At 44.6% G+C, this 17,706-nt stretch overlaps 2 pseudogenes; both read right to left on the reverse strand.

Moving 5' to 3' along the window:
* Window positions 1-2,369: 2,369 nt before the first annotated feature.
* On the reverse strand, window positions 2,370-2,487 carry LOC142441790 (5S ribosomal RNA; annotated as a pseudogene).
* Window positions 2,488-6,594: 4,107 nt separating this feature from the next.
* Window positions 6,595-16,970, reverse strand: LOC142440090 (elongation factor 1-gamma pseudogene; annotated as a pseudogene).
* Window positions 16,971-17,706: the final 736 nt, after the last annotated feature.

Here is a 17,706-nt window from a genome sequence, read left to right on the forward strand (position 1 = left end):
CACCCTGACTGGCTCGTCTCCTCCCCATGAACCTTCTGTAAGGAGATGTCCCACTTGCCTACAGATAGGTCTTGGGTCCCCAATCTGCACTCCTCCTCATTCACAATGATTTTATTTTTTGTTCTTTGATGCCTGATACCTTCAACACCTCATGATCACACAGACTGGTGTGCTTCTTCCATGTGGGCTTTGTTACTTCTCTGTTAGATGGCCACTTGTTTACCTTCAAGCCTTTAAAACCCCAGACACTATATCTTTTGATAGCTGGGCACCATCAGCTTTCTTCACCACATTTGCTTAGGCACCCATTTGTCTTCAGTGATCATATCGGGAAGGTAAGCACATAGTGATATGAGTTTCTGTTCTTTGATGCCTCATAACTGATCCCTACAACACCTCATGGTCACACAGGCTGGTGTGCTTCTTCCATGTGGGCTTTGTTACTTCTCAGCTAGATGGCCACTTGTTTACCTTCAAGCCTTTAAAACCCCAGACACGATCTCTTTTGATAGCAGGGTTCCATCATCTTTCTTCACCACATTTGCTTACGCATCTGCTTTGTCTTCCAGCAATTGTGTCACAAAGGTGAACATCTCAGAGTGCCGGATTATTAGAATAGTGTTCTTGCATTGATGGAGTACTTGAGTGGAGGCCCAATGTCCTTCTGCTACCTTAATACTAAACCTATACGTATATGCACATAGATCTATTTCCCCATCTTCATATATAATTATATTTACATATGTACATGCCTTTATTTAGATCTCTATAAATGCCCTTTGCTTCCTAGTTCTTTCCTCTATTTTCTTTTACTTTCCTCTTATCCCACTATCATGTTTAGCCTTCATTTGGGTTTCAGCAATTCCTCTTGGTTACATTACCCTTGATCACGCCCTACCAGGCCTCTTACACCCTTCCTCACCACTGATGTGGATCACTTGTTTCCTTGTCCCTGGGTTTGTTAACACCATTTCCTTTCCCCTCCCCCTCTCCCATGTCCCCCCAGAACTGTCGGTCCCGTTGTTTTCTCCTCCAGGGTATTCATCTTTTCTAATTTATTTTTCCTTCCTTGCACTCCTCATTCTCTATACTCCCTTCACTGCCACCAAATGCATAGTTTCTAGGCTGTCGTCGGTGACCTGAGCGAGTTTCCCATTTTTTCATCTTGATTCACATCCTCTTCTGAATCTGACATGAACCTCTCTCTGGCAGTTCCCTAGTAGTGTACTGCTGCAACCTTTATTGAATTATCTTCAGCAAAATATTATTTGCATGTGATATCAAAGATATTGTTCTATAGTTTGGTTGCTCTGTTGGATTACCTTTCTTTTAAATGGACACAAATATGGATCTCGTCTAGTCAGTTGTCCAAGTATCTGTCTTCCAAATTTCCTGGCATAAATGAGTGAGTGCTGCCAGTAGTTCATTAGCTTTTTGAAGCATCTCAATTCATATTCCATCAATATTGGAGTCTTGTTTTTGTCTAATACTTTCAGTGCCGCTTGAACTTCTTCCTTCAGTATCATTGGTTCTTGCTCATATGTTACCTCCTGAAATGGTTCTTGACTAGCTCTTTTTGGTACAGTGACTCTGTGCATTCTTTCCATCTTCTCTTGATGCTCCCTGCATCATTCAATATTTTGCATATATAAATTTTCATAATTGCAAATCAAAGCTTGAGCTTTTTACTTGAGCTCTTTCACTTTCAGAAATGCTGAGTGTGGTTTTGAATTCTAGGTTTACACACTTCACTATAGCAGTTGACTTTGTTTTCTAGAGCTGCTGTTTGACATTTTCTGTTTAGCTCTTGGACTGAATCCTTTCTTCTATTTGCTTTAGCTGTTCTACAATTAAGAGCAAATTTCATAGTCTCTTCTGATATCCACTTTGATCTTATTTTTAAAATTTTTTGATCGTTTATTTTCTGTCTGTTTGCTTTCTTCATGAATGATGATTTTAATGTCCTCCCATAGCTCATCAGGTCTACGTCATTAGCGTTCAATGCAGCAAATCTGTTCTTAAGACAGTCTGGAAATTTAGGTCGGATAGACTTAAGGTCATATTTTGGTTCTTGTGGACTTGTTTTAATTGTCTTCAGATTTACCCTGAACTTACCTATGAACAATTGATGGTCTGTTTCACCGTTAGCCCTTTTATGGTTTTAGCTGCTTATATTAAGCTTCTCCATCCTGTCTTCCCACAGATTTAGTCAATTTGATTTCTGTGTATTCCATCTGGAGTAGTCCATGTGTATTGCTCCCTTTCGTATTGTTGAAAAAAGGTATTTGCTGTGAACAAGTCATTGGTTTGCCAAAATTCTACCATGTGACCTCCAGCTTCATTTCTATTCCACGTCCTTATTTTCCAACTACCTACAGCACCTGGTATTCCAGATGGTCTCCCATCCAAGTACTGACCAGGCCCAATCCTGCTTAGCTTCTGAGATCAGACGAGATCGGGCATGTTCAGGTTGGTATGGCTGTAGACCCAATAACCAATTATTATCAATGCATATTGATTGCATGTGTTATCACTTTCAGATCAAAGCATTAGTAGGATTCTTTAATTTCTTCTCCAGTATCTTTTGTGTTGGTACATACATTTGAATACTAGCTGGATCGATTGTAGTTCCTTGAAAGCTGATAGATATCACACAAGCACAGACAGCATTGTCCTTCATCCTTGACTTTGCAATATCCCTTTTGACAATGAATGTATTCCTTTTGATTGAACTGGGTTATTCCCTGTGTGGCAGTTACATAATCTACTGTCAATTTGAGGAAGGGGTGGAGTGTAACCTGTCATAGCCAATGAAGCCTCTGCGTGGACATGGCCTTCTCCTGAGGATTCTGCGAATTCCTGTCTTCCTCCCTGGAGGTGGGACACACACTCTCCCTGACTGATATTTCTGTTGACAAGCTGTATGGGACTATGCTGATGGAGCCAGGGTCCTGGAGCTGGAGAATCCATGTGGAGACCCATGGCAGTGCTGAGATCCTTCCACCACCAGTGGATCCATAAGACTTTCCACCACTGGCCTGTGATCTTCTGTATTCACTGTCGTTGTATGTGTTTCTTGAGTCTGAAAAGGAATTTATAGACTGGTATCAGTCATATGGGTTAATATCAGACTTAAGGCCTTGAACTGGACTGGGCTGGAACGTTTTCTTGACATACAATTACTCTTTGATATACAGCTCTTTTTTATACACATATGAGTCTCCCTAGAGTTGTTTCTCTAGTTCAGTGGTTCTCAACCTGTGTGTTGTGCCCCCTTTGGGGGGGGGGTGTCGAATGACCCTTTCACAGGAGTTGCCGGATTCATAACAGTAGCAAAATGACAGTTATGAAGTAGCAACGAAAATAATGTTATGGTTGGGGGTCACCACAACATGATGAACTCTATTAAAGGGTCATGGCATTAGGAAGGTTCAGAACCACTGCTCTAGTTAATTTGGTACTATACACCCAGCATAGTAATTCATATATTTTTATTAAAAGTGGCCAACACCAGTCCATTTCAGCTTACTGATGTTGATGATATTGCTCTTTATGCATTCAATTTCCTATGTGGCCACATTCAATTTTCCTTGATTCACACTTGCTGCATTTCACATTCTGATCATTGTCAGAGTTAGCTAACTGTTTCTCCTTACTTTGGGTCAAGTCTCATCAGTAAATGAATTTCCCAAAAGTTCCACTCCCACAAGTTTTACCAGACACACGTCACCATGATCGACTCCACTTTGAGAAGTCAGCCCCTCCTCAGTCACATTTTGAGGGCCGTTGGACTTGAGGGGACCATACTCTAGCACTGCTTCCAACCAAATTTTGCTTGCATTCACTAGGCATTCAGTATCTGAAAATGTTTCAAAACTATGCAGTGGTTTTCAGTGGCTACTTCTGCTGACCTGGGGACTCGGGCCCTTCTTTGTTGTGTGTTCTTAGTCTAGAAGCTCTGATGAAACCGGTTTATTTTGAATGACTCTGCCAGCATTTGAAATACCATCGGCAGCTTCCAACATCACAGCGACACACAGCCCACCACCGTAGGACAGACTGTCAGACAAGTAGTAGGAACATCATCTAGACACAAATAAATTCTTGAGTTTTCTTATGATAGCTACGTAGTTCAAGTTATGTAGTCAAAATCTCTGGAAGAAATTAACTTCATTATTCTTTCTCTAAATTTCTTTAGTACAGGACCAAATCAAGAGCTGGTTGAAAATATTTGAGATCCACAATGTTACCAAGACTGATCTAGACTAGACAAGAAGAGAAAACAATGCAAATAAAATGATAGGGAAAATGCATATAATTACAGCTAGCACATGGCTTAGAATCATAACACTGACATCAAGGAATCTATGTTGATGGTAAAAGTATGGACGCGGTGAGTGGTTTTTAAAAATGTTAAAGTAGGTATGAGAAAAATGAGAACACGAATAGATCAACAATCATTAAAAAAGTAGCAAGAAAAGCAGAAAGGAAGCTGAAAGTTCTCGCTCCTCGACTCCTTAGGGAATGTTTAGATTCATGATTGCAGGGGAATTTGAACACGAGAAGGAACATTTATGCGTTATACAGTTGTTGCATGGAAAAATACATACACATGTGCACACATGAAATCTGCCCAGCTCATTAAGGAGAACCAGGTAAGCATGCAGTTGCTAATTGAGAGGGTACTGGTTTGAACCCAATAGTTGCTCCATGGAGAAAAGACCTGATAATAAGAATTCACTGAGGTAGACCGCATAGGGCCAATCTATTCCTGTCTATAGAATTGCTGTGGGTCAGAACTGGCTCTGTGGCATATGACAACAGCAGCCGCAACTCCACTCATTTAGAAGCTGCTACAACTTTGGTTAAAAATAACTTCATGTGATTATTTCACTTACGGACCACGAAAAATATCAGCTATCAAAATTAACCAAACCAAAACCAAATTCACTGCCAATGAGTCTATACTGACTCATAATGGCCCTATAACAGCAGTTCTCAACCTGTGGGTCGTGACCCCTTTGGGAGTTGACAGACTCTTTCACAGGAGTCGCCCGATTCATAACAGAAGCAAAATTACAGTTATGAAGTAGCAATGAAAATAACTTTATGCTTCGGGGAGGGGTGCGGGGGGGGGGTCACCACAATATGAGGAACTGTTTTAAAGGGTGGCGGCATTAGGAAGATTGAGAACCACTGCTCGAAGGACAGGGTAGAACATCCCCTGGGCATTTATGATACAGTAACTCTTAATGGGAGTAGAAAGCCTTCTTTTTCCTCCCCTGGAGTGCTGGGAAGTTTTGAACAACCGACCTTGAAGTTAGAAGCCTTGAAGTTCGTGTAATTGCTTTGTCACCAGTGCTCCATAATAACAATTACCAGGCTCATAAAAATCTGTAATAGTTGGCTCTCTATATACATAAAATATTCCTATAATAAAATATTTCAGATCTCTGGAAAGACATAGGAAAAAATCCCTGAAAAGTAAGGGGAATCAAAAGGAATCTGTGATAGAAATGGGTATGGATGTTGAAAATTAGAGAAACAAGTATGAGTTGATGTTCTGACAGCCTTAGAGATGAATATGGATCTCATTTATCAGAGGATTTAGTTATAATTGAAAAGAATACAAATGATGGGCGTAGACAAAAATGGGACATTTAAATTTAGAGGTACTTGTTAAATGTAGGAACTTTCACAGTTTTACACCCTGAGCAGAAAGTCAACTAGAAAAATTATGGTTTCTTTCTCTAGTCTTATCTTATTGATACAGAATTTTTTACACTGAATAAGGGAGAGTGAAGAAGAATTTGTGTCTGCGAGTTATGGTGTTGGTCGAGAACATTCCACATACCATGGACTGCCAGAGGAATGAACAAGTGTGTCTTGGAAGACGTACAGCCAGAATGTTCCTCAGCAGCGAGCACCATGAGACTTCATGTTATGCAGAAAGACCAGGTCCTGGAGAAGGACATTATGCTTGGTCGACTAGAGAGTCCGCGGCAGTGAGGGAGCCGGACACAGTGGCCACAATAATGGGTGGAAACAGCCAAGATTGTGAGGAAGACTGAGGGCAACAGAGCATTCTGTTCAATTATACATAGGGTCACTGTGATTTGGAACGGGCCCGGCAGCACCTAACCACAAGACACATTCATTCTCTTCCTGATGAAATTCTGAGCTAATGTTTATTTACTGCTAGCTTATTATATGCCAAGACATATCTATTCTTAACCACAGAACAATTTGTTTGACCAGAGAAGTGTACTTAGTTTCTAATAATGGTCAGACCAATTATTAGACCAGTGTTCTTACTGACACATGGTATGATCCAGGATCTTCACCCAGGAGCTTTTCAGAGAAGCAGAAATTCAGACCCAATCACAAATTTAGATGAAAAAGCTGCATTGTAATATGATCCCCAGATTATTTAATTTAAAGCTTGAGAATGCTGGTTTAGATCTTAACAATCGCCCCCGCCGGTCACTTGAAGGGCTTGCCCTGGTTGAAAGCTTTGCCTATGTGCTGGAAGGCCCCCTCTCAGGAGACGGTTCCTCGCGGCGGCTTGGATCCAGTTTCTACCACGTGAGCGAGTCAGAGTACATCCACCTGGCCATATGGGCTCAGGGGGAAGGCCAACTCTTGGCCTCTGAAGACCAGGCCCCGGAAATGGCGCTGCTGTAATCGGGTCCCAGGAGGACGCCGCTGGAACGTTTCGGTGCTGCTGCTGCTCATGCATGTCAGGGTCAGCTTCGCAGGGAAGCGGCACTCGGCATGGGGACCAGCCAGCCTTGTCCACGTGCTCCCAGAAATGGGGCAGCACCACCGAGACGGTGTCCTCATTGGAGTTCTTGCCTTAAACTCCTCTGGCACAAAGGTACGCTTGGGCAGGTGAGCAAAGGGGTCCTTGGCCTTGGACTCGGCGGCCAGCACCTTGCCCGTGTTTGTCCACCTCCTCAGGGCCAGGAGCCATTGCCTTCCGCTCTTCTTACCGTTCTGCCTGGGCTTTCTGCTTCTCTGTCCGAGGGCTGTCCTTCTTAGGCCGGCGCTCAGCAAACTTTCTAGCATCTTTTCAGAGAGCTTCACCTCCTGCCAGACTGGCCGGAACCAGGCCTAGTCAACGCAGGTGAGGAACCAGCCGTTGGTATTGGGGACGGCCTGGCAGAAAGAAGGTTCTAGGACCTGTTTGTAGAGCCACAACAGGGTGCAGGTACTGTGAAGTCAGCCAGGGTCACTCGGTCCTCCACCAGGAAAGTCCTGCGTTTCAAATGAACATCCAGCAGTTCCAGGACTCACCCCACGTCCTCCTCGGCGTCCTCGGTGGCTGCATGATGCCCCAGGTGGGGAACAGCCAGGTACTGTGCGGGGAACAGCCAGGTACAGGCCGGGGTGCTGTGCGCACAGCTCAGCGGGAGCACCCCTGGGGCTTGGGCCTCTGGAGCGCCTCCCCGCAGCCCCTCGTTGCTCACTAGTAGGTCATGGCTTTACTCTTAAACATGCAGAATCCATCGCACCCTCAAACAGCTGGGATCTTGCGGGCAGAGCAATTCTGGGGTGCGGTTGGTTCGGCCCAAGGGGACTGGAGCACGCAGGAGTGAGAGCCACTATACTGAGCCGTGCTGAGGGCTTTGCAGACCCGCCAGTTTCCCGGGCATGTGAACAGGGGCTCAGCTGTCATGGAGATTCCGCAGAGAAAGCAACAATCACTGCTTAGGTTAAGGAAAGCCGGCTTTTAGATTAAATGTCTTTTTACACAGGGATTCTTCATTTGCTGATTAATTCTATCATTAACTTATTCAACAAATATTTATTGCATGCTTAGTCAGTTTAAGGATCTATATTATGTGCCTAGCAAGACAAACAGAACGTGTAAAAGAACTGCTGGGTTTTTGATTGTAGGAGTTGACGCATAAGAAGCAGAGAAGCCAGTATAAAGCACACTTCTGGTCCCCTGGGAAAGTTGCCACTTCAGCAGTTTGATAATAGCAGAGCGTATTATGGAAAGACCATCCGGAACCTGTTCCGTGGCATTGACTTTGCTCTTGAAGCACTCAGTAAAGCCATCAAGCTAAAACCAAGCACCGCTTGGCTGGTAGGACTTGTTTCTGGGCTCTCAGTCTGTTCTGGACCAGCTCCAGTACTTTGACTCAGAACTGACAGCTGGCACCCACAGAAGCCCCATTTGCTTCTGAGATGGACTGATGGGCAAAGACCTAGAGCACAGAGTCTGGGTGATAGGTCCTGCAGACAGCCTATATGTGTCTATGATTGGATTCAGGTGCTGTGGGCAGAGGTTTTCTTAATTGGAATAGGCATGATTGAGTAGGTTCCAATTGGGACCATTAAAAAAACAGTGCATCCAGATTTAGTCACAGGAAAGGTCTTTATAATTACATGTCACACTAAGATTGTGTTGTGCTAGAATTTGGAAGATAATGGACGCCACCTTGATTTCACAGTTCTTGCTTCAGAATGTAGAACCGAAGGCTATCCAATAGCCCACATTTTCGATGTGAGTTAGCCAGGGATTAAGTGGCTGAAACCCAAGAAGGGAATTTTGGGATAATGTAATTTATAACAACATCAGTCTATTCTAGGTCCAAATAGTTGGATTTGGCTCCCCCTCCCCACCTATTTATTTTTTATTTTCACAAACTTGAAAATATTGTTAGGAAAAAGGCAGGAAAGAAAATTTTAGTTATTGCCCCCCCAAAAATCTAGATTTTGGTGAGATGAATTTTCTTCTTCCATTTTCATTGATAATGCAAACAATAATAATCAATATCTGCCTAAATAAATCAATGTTTGAGAAACAGAGAAAACATTTGAAGTGGTTATTCATAAGGATAGTTTGTGAAAGACTAATTATCCATATTTGACTTTATCATAGCTTTATTACATAAATATATACTTTAAAAATAAATATGGAGTCTTTGGGTGGTGCAAAGGGTTAAGTGCTTACCTGTAAGGCTGGAGGTTCAAACCCACCCAAAGGCACCTTGGCAGACAGCTCTGGTGATTGGCTTCTGAACAGTAGTCTAGATAATTTAAAATTTATCAAGGGGTTGCCAGGGGGAGGGAGGGTAAAAAATAGGAGCTGATACCAAGGGCTCAATTAGAATGTAAATGTTTAGACATAACGGTGGCAATATATGCACACAAATATGCTTGGATTGTTATAAGAGCTGTAAGAGCCCCCAAGAAAAGGATCTTAAAGCAACGACAACAATAACCCCATGCAGCAGTTTTACTCTGTACGCACTAGGCGGCCATGAGTCAGAACTGACTTGGCCACAAACAACAACAACAACAAATATGTATATATATATATTCATATACACACCCATGTAACAAAAACACACAAATCAAACACACACATATCCATGTACACATACACACATATAACACGCACATACGAGGGGGTGTCCCCCCCAAACCAGAAAAAAGATCCTCTGGGCAGAGCTTTTGTAGTACCTGTTTCCCCTCAAGCAAATTGCTCTGAGGAAGTGCACCCAGCTGCGTGGTGTGGGAAGGTTCTCTCTGGTCACAGTTAACTTTTTCGTTAAAGCAGTTTTGCTCAAATCTTGGGTTTTTTGGTGATGGTCGATTTAAGAGAACAGGAAATGTTTCCTCCTCATAAAAAATGCTGCAGAATCTGTTGTGATGCTGAACACAGCTTATAAGGACACTATGGGAAAAACTCAAGTGTATGAGTGGTTTCTCTTTCATAAAAGGTGAAATATCAGTTGATGACAAACCTCTTTCTGGATGTCCATCAGTTCCCCAAATGGATGAAGATATGGACAAAATTTGTGTACTTGTGTTTGAAGACTGATGATGGACCACTGAAGAGATGGAGAAATTATCAGGACCATCTTTGAGCTCGGTTCAGCGAATTTTAACGCAAGATTTGGGACTGAGAAAGGTCGCCGTGAAATTTGTGCCTCAGGTTTTGACTCGCCAGGTAAGTGTCAAGTGGGAACATGCCATGCTTGGAAAGAAAGGCTCCTAAGTGAACCAGACATGTTTCCAATCAGAGATCAACACGATGCTTATTTGTTCTATTGATGTGAGAGGGATGGTGCATTTGGAGTTTGTTCCACCAGGTCAGACTGTTAATCAAGCTATCTACTTAGAGGTTCTGAAAAGATCGTGTAACAGTTGTGTGACAAAAAAGACCTGGTTTGTGGCGCACAGGGACTGGTTTTGCCATCATAACAATGCACCTGCTCATGCAGCCACCTCAGTGCGCCAGTTTTTGGCTAAAAACAGCATGCCTCTCTCAGCACCCCTTACTCACCTGACTTTGCTCCATGTGACTTCTTTTTGTTTCCACAAATGCAAAGGGACATGAAAGGACTGTGATTTGACTTCGTAGAAAAGGTGAAGAAGAAAAAAAAAAACGAGGGAGGTGTTGTCAGCCTTCCAAATAGATGCGTTTGAAAAAAATGTTCAAGAGTGGAATCGCAGACTTGACAAATGTATTAAGTGTAATGGAAAGTACTTTGAAGGTGATATGGTTGTTTTGTAAAAACATTTAAATTTATAGCTTTGAAAAAAAATAGTTTTGTGTACTGCCTCGTGCGCATCCTATAACTTGTTAGGCCTTGGGCAACTTATTTGTGAGGCTCAGTTATTAATTCTGGATCAGAATTATATACTGCAATGTGTAAAAATAAAAAAGAGCTGTATTTTCTATAATTAAGCTCAATTTGTATTTAGTCACTTATTCTGCTCCATTCTGCCTAGATTAGGCAATATATCCTGTCCAAGCCCATGTGTTTTTTTTTAAATAAATCTTTTGATTGGGGCTCATACAACTCTTATCACAATCCATACATACATCAATTGAGCAAAACACCCTTATACATTCGTTGCACCCGTCATTCTCAAAATTCACCTTCTACTTGGGTTCCTGGAATCTGCTCGGTTTCCCTTTTTTCCCCCTCTACCTCCCTGCCCACTCTCCCCTTCCCTCTGGTCCCTTAATAGTTTATAAATAATTATTTTATCTTATCTTACACTCCCCGGCGTCTCCCCTCACCCACCTCCCCATTGCCCATCTCCCAGAGAGGAGGTTACACATAGATCTCCGAGATCGGTTCTCTCTTTCTACACCCCCTTCCCTCCTAGTGTCGCCACTCCTACCACGGGTGTTGAGGGGTTCGTCTGTCCTAGATTCCCTGTGTTTCCAGATCCCTACTGCACCGCTGTACATCCTCTGGTCTAACCAGGTCCGCAAGGTAGAATTGGGGTCATGATAATTGGGAGGGGAGGAAGCGTTCAGGAACTAGAGGAAGGTTTTCAGTTTCATTGTTGCTACACTGAACCCTGAGTGACTCATCTCCTCCCCACTACCCCTCTGCGAGGGATGTCCAGCTGTCTAAGATGGGCATTGGGTCTCCGTGTTGTTGTTTTTTAGCCAAATCCAAATATTATTATACTCACTTTTCCCCTTCTTTTCCTTTTATGTAAATTTGGTCTTTCTTGCTTTCTTTACCTCTCCATGTTTCCTCCTCTGCTCCTAAGGTGTGATCTTTTTTCACAGGAGAACGCACCCTGGCACTAGGAAAGTCGTGTAAGGGCTGCAGACCTCTGTGACAGGTCTGAGCCTCGTCTCTGCCCTTGACGGGCTTGCAGTGATGGTCCTTGGCGTGCTGTTCCCGCACACCCTCAGCAGATGCCCACTGAGGTGAGGCTAGCGGAATTGGGCTTGAGGCACATGTTGTCCACTGACCTTGGCTGGTCGCTGAAAAAGCTCTGAAATTTGCATCCACCCTTCATGTGGACCTCGGACATCTTCCTGTTCATGACGTCTCTTGGTCCTTTTGTCACTGCCCTTGGCTGCTTTCTCATGATCACTCTTGGGTTTGAACCCTATGCAGTTGCCCTTAGGCTCACCTGCCCTCACCTACCAATACAGTATCTCTCTCGGTTTGCTTGCAGCCCCTTGCTAAGTATGGGCCTTCCCTCGGACGCTTGTCTCCTGAGGCTAGGAGAAGAGGGTTTTGTTTGTTAGCCTGACCCTGATGGAAGTGGGTATTTCCCTCCTTTCTACTTATTCCCGTTTTCCTCTTCTGAGCAGGCAGTTGTCCCCCTCACCCCCAGGAAAGGCTTATTGCATTCTGAGTGACAGGAACTTCTTTCCATCAATCTATAGCTCACTGTGAAAATGCCATGCTACAGTGGATGCACACAGAGATCATATTATATAAAGCTTTTTGATGTTCTCAGAAAAACCTTCCCCCGCCATCCCCTTAACATGCCTGACTATTGAAAAAATCAAAGAAAGAGTAGCAGGAAAAAGATGTGAAGAGGGAAATATTTCAGTAGCTAGTTTAAGTAGAAAGTAATTAGGTGCTTACAAAATAGTCTGAAGTCCAGGAACAAGCTAACCTCTTGGCTAAGCTTCCAGGGATACATGGATCAATATCAGGAACTGCCCATCAAGGTGGTTGATGGCTCTGTCCCTAGAGAAAAGCCATGCAGCTCTTTGTTCCAGGATCGTCCGCAGGTAGCATCCAAAGCGACCGTGAAAGCTGGTGCCTTCGGTCTGCTTGCTTTCCTCACATTCCTGATACCAAGGATCCGACTCTGGACCGTTTATTACTCCGGCTGCAGAAAAATTAATCCCACCCACCCTCATTAGTTACCCACTGTGGTGATCACACAAACCCTATACATACATAGCTTTGAGGAGCAGAAGTTCTGTTCTCACAGTGCTGGAGGCTGAAAGTCTCACCCAGGGGCTCAGCTGTTCTGAATCTTCCTGGGAGCCCCTCTTTCAGCTGCTGGGGTCTGCCAGCAACCCCTGGTGGTCTTTGCTTGCAGGTCATCCTCTCTCTTCCCTGGGTTATGTGTCTCTGGGTCCATTCTGCTCTTTTGATGGCACAGAAATGCTTAGATTTAGAATTCATAGTACTCCCTGATGATCTAATTTACATAACAAAGGACACCTCACTTCCCCATTTTGAAACAAGATTACCTCCACGGATATGGGGCTAGAGCTCCAGCAGGTGATTTGGGAAGGGGGAGCACAATCTAACCCGGAATAGGCCCTCTGGCTGCACCAGCCAATGTAAGACAATCAGCTCAAGGCCAGACTCTGCCTCCCAAGTCACATGCTGGAGCCTCCCCTCGATGAAGACAGGTCATGATGGGATCCAGGGGCTCCTGCAACCAGGGAGGCAGAGAAACAGTGCTCTCAGCTACCTCTCTGTTAGCATCCAGGGAAGGGCCGCTCAAAAGGATTAGGGTGGAGAGTCCATCCACGATATTGGCCAAAGTAAGGACACGTTAAAAAGTCTCTGTAATCAGGATGATGGGCTAGAGTTCTTTTTGGAAACCAAGGACAGGGGCAAGGGTAAGGCATTCGGAGAGAAGCTGCCGTTTCCCAGCTGCGGCCGTGGGGTGGTTGCTAACTGCGCGTTTGAAACCATCAGCCGCTCCCGGGAGGAAGACCAGGCTTTTGGGTACGGGAGTCAGTCTCTGAACTCTCCGGGGCAGCTCTACCTTGTCCTGCAGGGTCACTATGAGCTGGCATCGGCTCGAAGGCAGTGCGTTTGGTTGTTTGTTTGTTCGTTTGCTAAAAGACGACAAGTATTTTATTTTATTTTATTTTTTTTTTTTTTAAACATTTTATTAGGGGCTCATACAACACTTATCACAATCCATACATAGACATACATCAATTGTATAAAGCACATCTGTACATATTTTGCCCTAATCATTTTCTTTTTTTTTTTTCTTTTACATTTTATTAGGGACTCCAACAACTCTTTCCACAATCCATACATATACATACATCAATTGTACAAAGCACACCCATACACTCCCTGTCCCAATCACTCTCAAGGCATTTGCTCTTCACCTAAGCCCCGGTAGGGGGGGTAAGGAAGTGGTGTTAACAAACCCAGGGACAAGGGAAAAACATGGGACCCCAAAGGGTAGAGAAGGGGGAGTGGCAGGCCTGGTGGGAAATGATCAAGGGTAAGGTTGATTAGAGAAGAGGTATTTTTAACATAAAGCTGAAACACCGTTTTCTTATTAAAACAAAACAAAACAAAAAAAAACCCCGTGCGCGGATCTGGATCTTTCTGTTCGGACTACAGCAGGCTCACGTGAATCTCATTGAAATTCATGCTGTAGAAGCAGCGTGAGCCCCAATCAAAGGCTTTTTCTTTCTTTCTTTTTCATTCATCTGCCTCAAACAGATGTTTGTTAATCAAAGTTCAAGCCACAAACTTGAGGGAACATGCGCTCAACTTAGGGCACACCGGCTCTTAATGAGGAGATTTCCATTTCCCAACACTCCATTAGATGCGGACGCCTGATACGAAACACGTCTGGGGAAAGAAAGTATTTGCTTACTACAATTGCAGGGAGGAGGAGAAAGTGACCCCCCCCCGCCCCCCAGCAGAGCCCACGTGCAGTGCAGTTAGCTTGCAGCGCTTGGGAGAAATCACCCTGACAATGACGCACAGCAGAAAAAGCAGCTGTTTCCATTTCCGGGGCCCTGACTTCGTGAACCGGGAAGCTTGTTGCCTTGTTATTGGCCTTCTTCCGCTGACAGGGCCGTCAGCCAGGTTCCTAGGCACCGTTCACGTGTCTCCATCTTTTGTTTTCGGGCCCTGAGGAGAAGCATCTTCTCCCGCCTCGCGGAAGCTCTGGGCCTGTAATGCAGTTACTTCGCAGCATAGCCTCTCTTTATGCAGCAAAGAGCCGATTTGATCTTCCGAAGGAAATGGCTTCGCTGCCCTTTGCAGCTTGGCGTGCCGAGGCAGCGGCTGTAAGATTGAATCATCCGGCCTGCTGCCACCCAACCGCTGTGCTGCCTTGACTTGTTTGCTCCTTCGCTCGCTGGCTCCTGCACGGCTTTGTTCTGCTCAGTTTCGTCAGCACTGCAATGTGGCGCGGGAGCTGGGGGGAAAAGCTGCTTAAGGAGGGAGGAACCAGAGTATGCAGAACAGATCGACACGTCCACTGGTTTGCAGGGACTTCTAGAATGATGCCATTTTGGAGACATGGCATGTAATTGAAGGGAAAAACAAAAAGACCCCGCCCCTTTTATTGGGCCTGGGGTGAAAGTGTGCAGAACAAACGAATTTTCCGCCCCCCAATCCAAGCGCACGTTGCCTCACGATCTTGGTAGCAATCCTCACAATGGAGCAGGCTGCATTTTTCAGCAGGCAACCCTTCCGTTCCTGTGGCTGAGACCCACTTTCTCTGCCCTTCTGCCGCTCCGCTTTTCCACCCCAGCCAGCGCCGCCAATTTGAGCAGCAGAAACTATATGTTTGTGAACTTTATTAGGAATGTGGTATGCGACGGACAAAGAAGAGCATGCATGCATTTGTCAAAGTACCAGCCCTCTGAAGCTGTACAGCTTTAGGACCCAGGTGACTCCCAGTGCTTTCTTGTCCGGTGTTGGATTTTGCAACCTGGTCCTCCCCTTCTGATGAGTCGCATGGCTTAGATTGGAGGGCCCATTTCCTAGGAGACAAGAGAGGAGGTTCTGCTTTTATAACTTCTCACTAAGTTTGGGGACACATTTATGTGTTCTGGACACGTTTATGGATCCTGCTCTCTTTTGCTTGTTATTCATGAGGTTATTTTTCAAGAGGCATACTTTCCACCTGGGTCAAGCAATTTGAGGCTAAAGCTAGTAAAATGAAAAAAAAAAAAAGCGAGGAGTTGGGTCTAAGATTTTGGCAATTTAGACAACAGAAACATTTCTCTAACCTTTTTCTTTTAGATGTTTGTTTGTTACTTTATTCTGCGGTTGACACACAACTGCTTCAAACCCAACCCTTGCTTTTCGTCTTATCCCTTTGTTCCCTTTTCAGAAGCCATGTTAGCCAGACAGCCTCTCCCAGTCATAAAGGCAGGCTCTGCCTCATCCAATAAACACAGTGCCCTGAGACCCTGATCCCCAACAGCAGGGATAGGGTCCTACTGTTTGACCTTATCCATCTGCCTGCTAGAGTTCAGCCTTGGGCCTGTCACCCAACAGACTCTAAGGCTTGTGCAAACTCTGAATAATTACTTGCAGACTGCTTGGGGCCCTGGGTGAGGGAAAGTCAGGCAGTGTCTTGGGTCCATTACAGTGGTAGCTGTGCTCAACTAGTAATGCCTGCATGGGGGCCAATGTGACGCGCATTAGAAATATCTGGAATAGGGAAACTGGGGAAGGGATGCAAACCAGTCATGGGCGCAGAAAGGGGTATGTGGGATGCTCTCTCCTTGTAGGTGGCTGTCCCCTGTCTGCCAAGAAGTCGGGCTGTGGAGGTGGTCAGGGGACCTGAAGCTGTGAATAGCTTCCCCAGGTCCTGAGTAGAACAGCTTAAGCCCCAAGCTAATAAGAGCTTAGAAGGGCAGCCCGTGGACAGGGGAGTCAGTTTTCCAAGCAAAGAGACTGAACTGCATCTTGGAAAACTCAGCATTCTTATGTGGCACTTATCAGGACACAAGCTGAATTTCTACCTCAACTTGTCAAGCTTCTAGTCTGCACTAAAAAGGTGATATCTTCTACGGATCTCCGAGAACCCAAGATGGAATGAAAGGACAGTCTTACTTTAATCATGGTCCAGAATGAGCGGACAGCTTCAGAAAACACAGTTGTAGCAGAAGATGCACAGGCCTGGGCACCAGAATGCTGGGAAATGCCAAAGGGACAAGGCGTGACCTCCGCTTCCTGTCTATTTTGTCCAGCTGACTTTGGTGATGTAGTAGTGCTCTGTGACCGTGTCCAGGTGTCTGCTGAAGTCCTCCACCCTCTACTTGTGGGTCTGGACACTGTTTTCAGCATCCTTTCCATTTGCCACTTCTCCTGCACCTCCTTGAAGGCTGCCTGAGCCAGAGTCCGCTTGTCCAGGCTGCGTGGCTTCCCCTTCTCATTCTGTGTTTCCCTTCCTGCTCCTTCCAGAAGCTTCACTTTGTCTTTGCCTTTCTCTTTCTTCTTCTGCTTAGTCATGGCAAGCTCTGTGCGGCCTTTCGATGTCAAGGACTGGTTCTGCGCCTGCTGTGGGCCACCGTGGTAACTGCCCACACCCAGGATGTACGCTCACTCTAGCCTTCTTAATTAAAGTCTTGGTTAACGCGAAATATGACTATTTCTGTTTGGTTGTGTGCATTGCTTTTTATCTCATAGCTCGATAAGAACCTGCTTCTTGGTTTAAACTGTCGCTCGTTGTGACTATGACTTTGTGCACATGCCTAGGAACTCTTTCTGGAGCACAGTCCCAAGCGACAGAGTGAAGTGAGGCATTCAAGCTTGTGGGCTAGAACAGTGGACTGAGTAAGATGTGATCGCAGGTCTGCACGTCTATAGTCTCCATGTTGAAACGGATCTGCCCAGCCTGCGCGGAAACACCGATCCCAGGTTTGTGGATGAACAATTTTCCTTGTTTTTTCCTACTTAAAGTAGAATTGTTGTTTTTGTTTGTTTTGGTTTGGTCTTACTTTCAGATTTTACTTTAGACATTTACTCAAGATAAAAAAAACATTAATATGTATTCAAGGGTATAAAAAGGTTTAAGTTATTTTTACAAATTGAAAAAATTGCTGTAGCTTGTTTTTAATAGCTAGGGAAGATGATAAATATGGAGAAGTAGAGAATTTTTAAAACAACTAGGTCCTTGCCAACTCATTAAAAACTCAGGGTCCTGTTGTGGGAGAAAAGTAATGGCTTTCCTTTACCCAGGAACGTG

Source organism: Tenrec ecaudatus, chromosome 2 (assembly GCF_050624435.1).
Source record: "Tenrec ecaudatus isolate mTenEca1 chromosome 2, mTenEca1.hap1, whole genome shotgun sequence".
Lineage (NCBI taxonomy): Eukaryota > Metazoa > Chordata > Mammalia > Afrosoricida > Tenrecidae > Tenrec > Tenrec ecaudatus.